Source organism: Panthera leo, chromosome B1, assembly GCF_018350215.1.
Source record: "Panthera leo isolate Ple1 chromosome B1, P.leo_Ple1_pat1.1, whole genome shotgun sequence".
Taxonomy (NCBI): Eukaryota; Metazoa; Chordata; class Mammalia; order Carnivora; family Felidae; genus Panthera; species Panthera leo.
Window position 1 is genome coordinate 47168484 of NC_056682.1, and position 13952 is coordinate 47182435.

The 13952-nt window shown below is 34.9% G+C and overlaps 1 non-coding gene across 1 annotated transcript; it reads right to left on the reverse strand.

The window, feature by feature from the left end:
- Positions 1–9952: 9952 nt before the first annotated feature.
- LOC122218754 lies at positions 9953–10056 on the reverse strand. The gene has a single exon (XR_006202086.1). It is a non-coding gene; the product is annotated as a U6 spliceosomal RNA (small nuclear RNA).
- Between the last annotated feature and the right edge of the window lie 3896 nt (positions 10057–13952).

Genomic DNA, 13952 nt, shown 5'->3' on the forward strand with positions numbered 1-13952 from the left:
TGTAACTATTTAACAGCCCCTCCAAGGAGTGCAGAGAATATGTCTATCCTGCTCACAGGTGTATTGTATACAAAAGACATCCTATAAATGCATGTTAAGTGATTGAATAATAGATGCATGCTTGATCACAAATACAGAATGAGCCAGCAAGATTTCAGAACAAATATACAAATTCATCCATTACATGGAATATATAAGAATCTATTAAAAGTCATGGTTTTTGTGTGAACATTTGTTGGTATGGACAATACTCATGATGAAACATTAAATGAAAATTCAATCCAACAACAGAAGTGTGTACCGATAATTCACACAGAGAGAGCCAAGACTGAATGAGAAAAAGGAGAGAGGGAATGGGGAAGGAGAGGTTGGAAAGAATTCTAGTCAACATTCACTATTTCTGGAAAGTTATATAGGAGTGTCTTTTTTTATCACAAAATTATATTTTCCAAAAAAAGTTTCTTTTTGTATGTTGGAAGAATTCCAATTATTAAATTACTTTAAAAATTTTTACCTTTTATAGTACCCTTACTCCCCTTTTGTTCTTACCTTCCTTTTATTATTTGACTTGTCAGTTTAGAATGATTATCTTTTATTTATTTATTTATTCATTCATTCATTCATTTTAATTTAATTTTTAATTTTTTAAAATTTATATCTGAATTAGTTAGCATATAGTGCGACAACGATTTCAGGAGTAATAATTACCCAGACTCGTGTTAAAGAGATTTGCTCGTATATTTTCTTCTAGAAGTGTCATAGTTTTGGGTCTTATATTTAGCTCTTTAATCTATTTTGAGTTAACTTTCGTGAGTGATGTAGTATATGTGTCCAGTTTCATTCCTTTGCATGTGAATATCCAATTTTCCAAGCACCATTTATTAAAGAAACGGTCATTTCTCCATTGAGTATTCTTGACTGCTTTATCATTTTACAGAAGTAAAAATGCCGTTGGAATCTTGGGAGGGATTGTATTGAATCTATAGATGTTTTTCAGTAGTGCTGACATTTTAACAATATTAATTCTTCCAATATATGAACATTGGATACCTTTCCATTTGTTTCTGTCTTCCTTTATCATTGCCTTGTACTTTTCATAGTAGATATCTTTCACCTCTCTAGCTAAATTTGTCCTTAAGTATTTTATTTTTTAATGGTATTATAAATGAGATCATTTTTTTTCTTTTTCAGAAAATTTGTTTAGTCTATAGAAATGGAACAGATTTTTGCACGTTAGTTTTCTATTTTTTTTTATTTTGTTTTTTATTTTTAAAAATTTACATCCAAATTAGTGAGCATATAGTGCAACAATGATTTCAGGAGTAGATTCCATAGTGCCCCTTACCCATTTAGCCCATCCCCTCTCCCACAACCTCTCCAGTAACTCTCAGTCTGTTCTCCATATTTATGAGTCTCTTCTGTTTTGTCCCCCTCCCTGTTTTTATATTCTTTTTGTTTCCCTTCCCTTATGTTCATCTGTTTTGTCTCTTAAAGTCCTCATATGAGTGAAGTCATATGATTTTTGTCTTTCTCTGACTAATTTCACTTAGCATAATACCCTCCAGTAAAATGATTATCTTTTTTTACTACAACCATCAGTGAGTTTACATTATTTTCCCATTTTCACTCCCTTTTTAAAATTAATTTTAAAAGTGGAATTCTTTGTACTTTGTGAGATCATATTTACATGCTCTTCTTTCACCTTTTCCCACATCTTTGATTTAGTCTTACATCTCTAATTAAATATACTGATTGCTCACTGTCCATCCTTTTGCCCCAGATTTCACATTATCTTCTGGTTGGATGAAGACCAACCTGGTAGTTTCCTCCAGAAAGACTCTTAAGAACAGTGTGAGTTATTTCAGGTGTAAATCATTGTCAATGGCCTTGACAGTTGAACAGTAGCTTACTTGGGTAGACCACCCTTGGCTCATACTCCCTTTTACTTGAGTTTCTTAAAAATGCTGTTCTATGAAGCCTTGCTTTGTATGTTGATTTTGAGAAGTCTGATCTTAATAATATTTTCTTACTTTGATCTGTTAGTGTGTAAATCCTGAAAATTTTTGTCTTTAAATTGTAATAGTTTTACTAGGGTGTACCATTTATTTAAAATCAATCTTTCCAGGAACTCACTGGACCCTTCTAATATGTAGATGCAGGTCATTTTTTTTTTTTCAAGAAAGTTTTCTTTGATTAAAGCTTTTTTCCTGATTCTGGTGTATAATTACATATTTTTACATATATAAAATTCAACCCAAAATAAGTTTTAATTTAAATTCCATTTAGTTAACATACATTAGTTTCAGGTGTATAATACAGCGATTCAACAATTCCATACATCACCCAATGCTCATTACAACAAGTGTACTCTTTAATCTCCATTATCTACTTAACCCATCTCCCCAGCCACCTCCCTTCTGGTAACTATCAGTTTATTCTCTATAGTTAAGGGTCTGTTTCTTGGTTTGCCTCTTTCACTTTTTACCCATTGCTCATTTGTTTTGTTTCTTAAATTCTGCATATGAGTGAATCATATGATATTTGTCTTTCTCTGCCAGGCTTAATTTGCTTAGCATAATACTCTTTAGCTCCATCCATGTCATTGCAAATGGCAAAATTTCATTCTTTTTTATGGCTAAGTAATATTACACTATTATATATATAATATATATTATATTATATATATATATATATATAGAGAGAGAGAGAGAGAGAGAGAGAGAGACACACTTTGGTACTTTGTGGTCCTTGCAACATTTCACTCACAGAATCTCCCTTAGGATTGCTTGTAGGGCTGGTTTAGTGGTGATGAATTCCTTCAGTTTTTGTTTGGGAAGACCTTTATCTCTCCTTCTATTCTGAATGACAGACTTGCTGGATAAAGGATTCTCGGCTGCATATTTTTTCTGTTCATCACATTGAAGATTTCCTGCCATTCCTTTCCCGCCTGCCAAGTTTCAGTTGATAGGTCTGCCACTAGTCTTATGGGTCTCCCTTTGTAAATTAGAGCCTGTTTATCCCTAGCTGCTTTTAGAATTTTCTCTTTATCCTTGTATTTTGCCAGTTTCACTATGATATGTCATGCAGAAGATCGATTCAAGTTACGTCTGAAGGGATTTCTCTTGGATTTCAATGCCTTTTTCCTTCCCCAGATCAGGGCAGTTCTCAGCTATGTTTTGTTCAAGTACACCTTCAGCCCCTTTCTCTCTTCCTCTTCTGGAATTCCTATGATATGGATATTGTTCCGTCTGATTGCTTCACTTAGTTCTTTAAGTTTTCTCCCCTCATACTCCTGGATTTTTTTATCTCTCTTTCTCAGCTTCCTCTTTTTCCATAATCTTATCTTCTAATTCACCTATTCTCTCCTCTCCCTCTTCAATCCATGCTATGGCTGCCTCCATTTTATTTGGCACCTCATTTACAGCATTTTTTTAGCTCCTCATGAATATTTCTTAGTCCCTTGATCTCTGTAGCAATAGATTCTCTGCTGTCCTCTATGCTTTTTTCAAGCCCAGCGATTAATTTCATGACTATTATTCTAAATTCTTGTTCTGTTATATTGCTTAAATAGTTTTTGATTAATTCGTTAGCTGTCGCTACTTCCTGGAGTTTCTTTTGAGGAGAATTTTTCCGTTTCGTCATTTTGGGTAGTCCCTGCAGTGGCTCCCAACTGCAGGGCATCTCCCCTGTGCTGTCTGGAGTAACTTGTGTTGGTGGGCAAGGCTGCAGTCAGACCTGATGTCTGCCCCCAGCCCACTGCTGGGGCCACAGTCAGACTGGTGTGTACCTTATCTTCCCCTCTCCCAGGGGCAGGACTCACTGTGGAGTGGTGTGGCCCCTGTCTGGGCTACTTGCACACTGCCAGACTTGTGGTGCTGCTTCAATGGGATCTGGCATATTAGCTGGGGTGGATCCGCAAGGTGCACAGGGGCAGGAGGGGCAGGCTTAGCTCACTTTGCCATGGGTGGTCCTCTGCGGGAGGGCCCTGCAGCACTGGGAGGGAGGCAGAGCCAACAGAGAGATGAATCCACAGAAGCAAAGTGTTGGGTGTTTGAGCAGTATAAACAAGTCTGGTGATGTGAACTAGTTCCCTTTGGAATTTCAGCTGGGGGTAGGAGAGGGATATGGCGCTTGCCAGCACCTTTGTTCCCCTATGAGCTGAGCTCTGTCTTCTGGGGCTCAGCAACTCTCCCTCCCAGTGTCCTCTTGCCCTCCCTGCTTTCCAGGAGCAGAGCTGTTGACTTGTAACATTCCAGATGTTAAGTCCCGCTGGCTGTCAGAACTCACGCAGTCTGGCCCCTCCGTTTTTGCAAGGGGCTCTGCCTTGCCCGGTGGGCTGCCCCTCCACTGCCCTGGCTCCCTTCCACCAGTCCGCGTAGCATGCAGCGCCTCTCCACCCTTCCTACCCTTTTCTCTGGGCCTCTTGTTTACGCTTGGCTCTGGAGAGTCTGTTCTGCTAGTCGTCTGGTGGTTTTCTAGGTTATTATATGTAGTTTATGTATACATATATTTTATATATATGTATATTTTATATATATTTATAGTTTATATATAGTTTAACATATATATTAATTGAAATATAACTATATGTATAACTATATGTATATATAGCTATATATATAATCTATTCAGCAATTGGATACTTGGGCTGTTTCCATATTTTGGCTATTGTAGATAATGTTGATATAAACATTGGGGTGCATGTATCTCTTTGAATAGTATTTTTGTATTCTTTGGGTACATACCTAGTAGTACAGTTGCTGGATCATAGGGTAGTTCTATTCTTAACTTTTTGAAGAACTTCCATACTGTGTTCCACAGTGACTGTACCAGTTTACAGTCTAACAAACAGTGCAAGAGGGTTCACCTTTTTCCACATCCTCACCAACACCTGTTGTTCCTTGTGTTGTTGATTTAGCCATTCTGACAGGTGTGAGGTAATATTGCAGTTTAGATTTGTATTTCCCTGATGATGAGTGATTTTGAGCATTTTTTCATGTATTTGTTGGACATCTGTATGTCTTCTGTGGACAAATATCTATGTCTTCTGCCCACTTTTAATTGGAATATTTGTTTTTTTGGGTGTTGGGAGGAGATAATTGCAAGTAACATATCTGATGAAGGGTTAGTATCCAAAATATATAAAGAATTCATAAAATCCAACATCCCAAAATGCAATCAACCGTTTTAAGTGTAGAGTTTGATGATTTTTGACAATGTACCCACTTGTATAACCCATGTAACAGCCATCACAACCAAGATGTAGGACTTTCTCACAACTCAAGGAAGTTATTTTGTGCCCCAACTTTAGTCAACACCTTCCCCTGAACATACCTGCAACATCCTAATACTCCATTCCTTGGCTGTAAATATGCACTGATTTGATTTCTGTCACTAGAGATTAAATTTTATTTTTCTAGAATTTCATGTAAATGGAATCATACAGTATGAACTGTATTGTGTCTGGCCTCTGTTTTTATCTTGTTTCTGTTTTATCTTGTTTCTCTTCCTCAGTGTGGTTTTAGAATTTATCCATATTTTTACATGTGTTTGTAGTTTCTTCTTATTAATGAGTAGTACTCCATTGTATATATATATATCACAATTTGTTTATGAATTTACGCAGTGATACACATTTGTGCTGTTTCACTTTTTAGCTATTAAGACTAAACCCGAGGGGTGCCTGGGTGGCTCAGCCCATTAAGTGTCTGACTTCAGCTCAGGTCATGATCTCACAGTTCCTGAGTTCGAGACCCATGTCAGGCTCTTTGCTGACAGCTCAGAGCCTGGAGCCTGCTTTGGATTCTGTGTCTCCCTCTTTCTCTGCCCTCCCCTGCTTGCACTCTGTCTCTCTCTCTCTCTCTCTTTCAAAAATAAATAAACCTTAAAAAATTTAAATTTTTTTAAGCCTTCTATGAACACTTGTGCACAATTCTTTGTGTGAACATAGGCTTTTCTTTCTCTTGTGTGAAATAGGAGTGGAATTGCTAGATCCTGCAAGTGTAAGTGCACATTTAATTTTATAAGAAACTACCAAACTGTTCTGCAAAGTTCTTGAACCATTTTTCATTACTACCAACAGTGTATAAGTATTCTGGGTGCTCTTTTTCCTTGCCAGTGCTTTGTCTTTTCAGTGTTTTGTTATTCATTTGTTTTTTGCTTTAGCTATTCTAGTGGGTCTGTAGTGGTATCTAATTGTTTCAATTAGCATTTCCCTGATGACTAATGCTGTTCAACAACTTTTCATGTAATTATTGGCCACTGTATAGCTTGTTTGTGAGGTTTCTGTTCAAATCTTTTGCCAGCTTTGGGGAGCTGTTTGTCTTCATGTTATTGAGTTGTAATTTTTTTAATATTTTCTGCATACAACTCCTGTATCATATATATGTGTTACGAATATTTTTCTCTCAGTCTGTGCAGCCTATTAATTACCTTTAGAAGATTGGGCATTTAAAATTTGATGAAATCCACTTTATCTTTTTTTTTTTTATTTTATTTTATGTTCCCTGTTTCCTAGGTCCTAAGGAACCCGAGTCTTGCCTTGTCCAAGATCATAAGGTTGTTTTCTATGCTTTCTTCTATAATTTGTATAGTTTTAATTTTTATAATAGGTCTGTGCATTATTGAGACATTATTTTGAATTAGTTTTGTGTATGATGTGAAGTAAACCTTGATGTCTGCTTTTTAAATGGATGGATATCCATTCATGCAAGCACCATTGGCTGAAAAATTAATCTTTTCCCTCATGGAATTACCTCTGTGCCTTTGTCAGAAACCAATTGGTCATAAATGTGTAGGCCTGCTTCTGAATCCTCTTTTTTGTTCCATTGATGTAAATATCCTTTTTTTCCTTTAGGGTAAAACCTTACTCTTTTTTACTTTGCGTTAGTGTAAGTCTCAAAGTCAAGTGAAGTCCACCAATCAGCTGCTACTTCTCATCTAGTGAGTTTTAACTTTCTGTTACTGTATTTTTCAGTTATATAATATGTATTTTGATAAATTTTTTGTATTTCTCTATTGATATTCCTTATCTGTTCACTCACCTTCATCATCTTTCCTCTAGTTCTTTGTACATTTTTCTTTTAACTCTTTGAATATACTTATAATTGACGCCTCGAAGTCTTTGTGTGCTATATTGAAGAGCTGCTTCTGCCCAGATTATGTTTTAATTGACTGTCCTTTTTTTCTGGGTATGAGTCACATTTTTCTTAATTTTTTTTCATGTCTCACAATTTTTCTTTGATAAGTGGATAATGTAGATGATATGTTATAGTGACTATGAATTCTGTCGGGTTCTTCTGAGGAATGTTGGCTTTTTATTTTAACAGTTAACTTACCTGGGTTCAAATTAAAAAAAAATGGCTCCCTCACATGTGAAAAAGTTGATATCTTAGTTTTTCTCTTATAAGTTCCATCTGGCGATCTCGTGTGTATGTCTCCATAATTTGTGGTCAGCAAAGATATTAGGCAAATTTTAATGTCAGCCTCCTCAACTCAGTTGTGACAATAGGACTCTTCTAGAAACACCCCAATTCAGGGATAATCATAAGGTTCACCTCATTTGCTTTACTCCTCACACAGATTACACTCCTTCAGTATATGAATTGTGAAAACATTGTCATTTATTCTCTCCAGTTTTCTCGTTGTTAAGACTGGAATGTAAGTCTAGGTCTTGTTCACCCATTGGGGCCAAAAGTAAAACTCTCTGGACTACAGTTTTATACACAAGTTCTAATACATTGTTTGACAATCTTCTTTATGGATTCTATTTATTTTTATATTAGATCTTCTCTGCCTATATTCCATTTTAATAATTTTCTTTCTTTTTTTCTTTATTTCATTTATTTGTTAATCTGTCTGTATTCACTTATTTTCATTTCAAAACAAATTCTCATTAGTTTTTACTTGTTCCTCATTTATGACTTTTTCTTTAATTTTCTTGTTGATTTCAATCAACTCATTTCTTTTCTTGCTGATTTGTCTATTTTGTTCCTAAAATGTGAATTTGTTGTATAAGCATTATCTTCAAACACTTATTTTAGGGTATTTTATTCAGTTTGAGTGTTGTCTTATAACTCTAATTTCTGCTTCATGATTTGTTCTTTTGGAGGAATTTTCCTTAGATATACTGTTGTCATTTTCTGTTTTTATCTTATAGTAGCTTTACATGGAAATATCCTAATTTTATTTTACCCATTTTATAAACAGTGTTCCTATTTCTAAAGCACACTTTTCTGTTTAATAAAGTTACTTTTTATATTAATTTTTAAATTTAAAAATTTTTAATTTGAGCATAATTGACAATGTTATATTAGTTTCAGGTGTACAATACAGTGATTCACCTTTTCTATATGTAATGCTATGCTTGCCACAAGTGTAACTACCATCTGTCAACATACAATGCTATTATAATATTATTGACCATATTCTCTATGCTGTGCCTTTTAGTCCCATGACTTATTCATTCCATAACTGGAAGCCTATAGCTACCACTCCCCTTTACCCATTTTATCCATCCCCTATACCCCTTCCCTCCAGGAACCATCAGTTTGCTCTCTGTTATTTATAGGTCTGATTCTACTTTTTGTTTATTCATTCATTGTTTAGATTCCACTTATGAGGAAAATAAGTCTTTCTCAGTCTGACTTATTCCAGTTAGCATAAAATGCTCTAGGTCCATCCATGGTGTCACAAATGGCAAGTCCTCTTGTTCTTTATGGTGGTGTAATATTCCATCGTGCATATATATCACAAGATAGTTCTTATTCATTCATCTATTAATGGACACTTAGATTGCTTCCTTATCTTGACTATTGTAAACATTGCTGGAATAAACATACATACATCTTTTGGAATTAGTGTTTTCATTTTTCTTTATAAATACCCTCTAGTGGAATTACTGGATCATGAGACATTGTTACTTTTAATTTTTTGAGGAGTCTCTGTACTGTTTTCCACAGTGGTTGCACCAATTTACATTCCCACCAACAGTGCATGGGTGTTCACTTTCCTTCTTATCCTCTTCAACACTTGTTATTTCTTGACTTTTTGATACTAGCCATTCTGGCTGGTGTGAGGTGATATTTCATTGTAGTTCTAATTTGTATTTCTCTGATGATTACTGATGTTGAGCATCTTTTCATGTGTCTGTTGGCTATATGTTTTCTTTGGCAAAAAGGTGTATTCAGGTCCTCTGCCCATTTTTAAACTGTATCGTTTGTGGTTTTGGTGTTGAATTGTATAAGTTCTTTATATATTTTGGATATTAACCCATCACTGGTTATATCATTTGTAAACATCTTCTCCCATTTTATAGGTTGCCTTTTTGTTTTGTTGGTGGTTTCCTAAACTGTACAGAAGCTTTTTAATTTGATGTAGTTCCAATAATTTACTTTTGTTTTTGGTTCTTTTCCTGAGTAGACATATCTAGAAACATGTTTCTATGGCTAATGTCAGAGAAATTAGTGCCTGTGTTCTCTTCTAAAATTTTTATGGTTTCATGTCTTTCATTTAGGTCTTGAGCCCATTTTGAGTTTATTTTGGCTTATGGTGTTAGTAAGTGGTTCAGTTTCATTCTTTTGCTGTTCAGTTGTCCCAGCATCATTTATTACAGAAATTGTCTTGTCGCTATTATATATTCTTGTCTCCTTTGTCACAGATTGACTGTGTAAGTGTGGGTTTATTTCTGGGCTTTCTGTTCTTTTCCACTCATCTATGTGTCTATTTTTGTGCCAGTACCATACTGTTTTGACTACTGCAGCTTGGTAGTGTATCTTGAAATCTGGAATTGTGATAACTTCATCTTTGCTGTTCTTTCTCAAAATTGCTTTGGTTAGAAATCCATACAAATCTTAGTAGTATTTGTTTTAGTTCTGTGAAAAATTCTGTTGGTATTTTGATAAGGATTGCTTTGAATGTGTATATTACTTTGGGTAGACTTTTTTTTTTTTTTTTAAATATGGAACGCTTCACGAATTTGCCTGTCATCCTTGTGCAGGGGACATGCTAATCTCTGTATCGTTCCAATTTTAGTATATGTGCTGCCTAAGCGAGCACTGGGTAGACATTTTAACAATGTTAATTCTTCCAGTCCACAAGCATAGAATATCTTTACATTTGTTTGTGCCATCTTTCTTTCATCAGTGTTTTATATTTTGCAGAGTATAGCTCTTTTACCTCCTTCATTAAATTTATTCAGAGGTATTTTATTATTTTTGTGTAATTGCAAATGGAGCTGTTTTCTTAATTTCTCTTTCTGCTACTTCATCATTAGTATATAGAAATGCTATCAATTTCTGGCTATTAATTTTGTATCCTGCAAATGTACTGAATTCATTTATTACTTCTCATAGTTTTTTGGTGGAGTTTTTAGGGTTTTCTAAGTGTAGTATCTTGTCATCTGTACAAAGTGACAGTTTAATTTCTTTACCAATATGGATGCCTTATTTCTTTTTCTTGTCTGATTGCTGTTACTAGGATAAAGTTACTTTTTAAAAATGGATATATTTTATGTTGGTGGTGGTGGAAAGAAAGGACTCATGTCTTTTTTTTTTTTTTTTAATTTCAAGAGCTCTATTTGTTTCTCTTAATTCTTTCTTTGGCTTCACTACCAGTTTAAATGGATGTCTTCTCCATTCTACTTACCTGCCTCTCCCCCCGAAATGTTCTTTGTCCAAGGCTTCCACCTCAGGACCTATGTATTTTCAAATCTTTTACTGTATCTAGGACTTTCACCCATCATGTTTCAGATCTGTGTTCAGTGTTGGAGTTTTCTGTGGTAATTTTAGGTTTGCTTTGTCCATGCCCATGCCCCCTTTTCTCTTTTCCTGTTTTCTATGCAGTTTCTTCAGACTTAGCCCTTTTCTCCAGACACAATCTCTTGAGGTGATAGTCAGAAGTTTAATAGTAGCTGTGTTGGCATTTAACAATGATTTCTCTATATACAGATAATTTAAAGCTCATAGTATTCTCCCAGCTTCAGGGTGGTTTTATCTGCACTTCATTTGTGTCTCTGCTACTTTGCAGACTTTGTGGACCTATTCTGATTCTGATAACCATCTTTAAACTATGGTCAACTGCACTATTTCCCATGCGATTCTGCAATTTTCTACAAGAAATATTTATACATTTCATAATAAAGGATTAATCAAATAGTTTCCCCAAGTTTCAGCAAGGCACATTACATTTTTTTCAAGTCATTGTAACTTTGGGAATGAGATAACTAAATAATCCTAGCTGACAATACAGTAAGGTAAATGTGAAACCTTTTAAATAACCACACTTAAAAAATGTAGATCTTAAGGATCATGTCAATTATGAGAGAAAGCTAGAGATCAAAAGTTATGTTACTGGTCCTGTTCCGTCTGATGTTTTAATCAATAACTTAGATAAGGGTTTAAAGGCATTTGTTTCAGATATTGTAATGACATATCTTGAAAAAGATACCAATACTTTTGATTACAGAAATAACATTTAAAAAGAATCCTAAGAGGATAGAAAATGGATTAAAGCCCACCAAACTAAGTTAGCACAGTGTTTTTTTGATTATTTTAGATAAGAGAAAAAAATCAATTGTATGAATTTAACACGTGATGAACTTGGTTTGTCAGGAATTCATATGAAAAAGACCTGACATTTCTAAATAATTATGAACATAATATAAATCAACAATATGATTAATCTGCACAAAAAAAGACCAAAACAATGTTAAGTTTTGCTATTAGGCTGTTGTGGGAGAAGCGGCTATAAAGTACATTTTAGTATGGATTTTGCCAGAATACCTAAAGATTTTGAAGTCATGGCATTTAAAAAATAATATGATAAATTTGGTTTGGGGAGGAAATTGCTTATGATATCTGCGAGAGGATAGTTAAGTGCAGTGGAAGCTCTAGAAGATGATCCTAGGACTATGGTTAGAGATGATTGGGATAAGAAGACATTTCTAAATATTAAATAAACTCAATCATGATAAGTAAGCACTTTCCTGTGAATTCTGTAAGCTCCAATCACTATAGATTATTAAGAAATGTCTGCTTATATTTTGTGTATATGCTTTGTTTTGGAGGTTGCACAGAGATGACTTCTAAGATCTTTGTCAACTTTAAAAGTTAAGTCTATGATACTGTGCTTACATAAAACAGAAAACAAAATAAAAGTACTTTGAAGTCTATATATGACTACAGAGATAAAATTGGTAAGGAACTCCTTCCTCTCCACTTGCGCAGGAAGCTACAGTCAGATTTATTAGACATGTTGAGAAAAACAATCATAAAATCAGTTTTAGTTTGGATTTGATCTGCAAGTTGCTGCATATAGGAGACCATAGTGAGATAAAATGCCAGCCCTTCCCTTCAGCGTAATGTATATTAGAATTCTGAGGAGACACAACATATGACAGTGTAGGCCTGGTTAGAACAAGGATGTCATGTCTGGGTCTACAAATTACTTGTAGAAGTATTCTCTACACTTTCTACACAGTGAAAGAGTCTCTTGAAATTTTGGAAGTTACAATGGAGATAACTAGAATTATACAAATAAAGTTTTTAAGGGTTTATTGCTTAGTCTGAACTTTCTGTAAGGAGAGAGAAATGGAAAATGTTATGCAATTTACCATCAAAACTGTGAAGCACCTGGGATTTTACCATACCTTTAAGCTAGTAAATTATCCCGCCACAGAAAGAAGACAAATAACCTCTGGGTTAGAGACAAAGGACAATTAATTACTCATAGTAGCCAGAGACTCAGCGTTTTCTTGCACTGGTGCCCTACACCCCAGTTCCCACAAAGTGATATGAAGAGGGCCGGGTGACACCTGTATATGTTTTGGGTTATATCACAGGAAAGAAACCTTGAATTTAGGAAACATGCATCTTTTATACTGGATACCAAGCAAACCTTCCTGTTTCTCTCAAGGAAGACACTATATCCTCCAATGCTGCTTGCTATGCAAACATTGTTGAAAATATAGCTCAAAAAAAAAAAAAAGCAGTCAGTGTCTCTGCTTATAAGATATGCAGAAATAAGAAACCTATGAATAATTGTCTCCCAAAACTGAAATTTCATGGCCACCATAATGAAACCACTTTCTATTGGAAATCAGGGATAAGGAAGAATGACCCAGGATAACAAAGAAAGAAAAGAAAGACTATGACCAAACAAAGATCTATTGTGAAGGACATTTGATTAGGATTATTACTAATTTCTACGAAGAAGGGATTAGGCAATACAACCAGAACCATGTTAAATATTACTCTCAGTATTGCCTATTCTACAGTCTGCACTTCTGTCCTTTCCTTTTTCCACAAACACATGCTCTAGTAAAGTCAATCCATCACGGACATTAAAGAATTTTCAGTTAATCCTTTTTTTTTTTCAATTAAAAAGTTCTACATGTATTGTTATAAATAGCTATCTTAACTAGCTGGAACCCAGGTAATGATTTCAATCAAGATTCTCATGCCAAAGAATAGGCATAATTGGTAAGAACACTGTGATTCTTAAATTTTGAGTGAAAGGGTACACACACACACACACACACACACACACACAGCTTCTGGGCACCATCTTACAGAATTCTGTTTTTTCTCTTTGAGTAGTTGTAAGGTAGGTCTCATAAACCTGGTTTTAAAATAGCCACCAGTGATTTTCATGCTGCTCTATTTGAACAATGATTTGAGAACTAAAGCTGGAGGCAGCATTTCCTATTAAGTCTTAGTGGACTACTATTACTAAGGCATATTGAAATGTAAGGCACCATGTGAATGGAAGGCATTGAGGTATAAATATTGGAAAATACTTTTTCAACATTATTAGGCTGTGTCTATGTGCATTAGTGTAGGTGTATTTGAGTGAGGACCCTCTGGAAGGGGGATAATGGAAGGAGGCAAAAGTGGGATGGGGATCCAGAAAGCTTTCCATTTAGAAGAGATCATTGAGTCCTTGCTTGATGATAA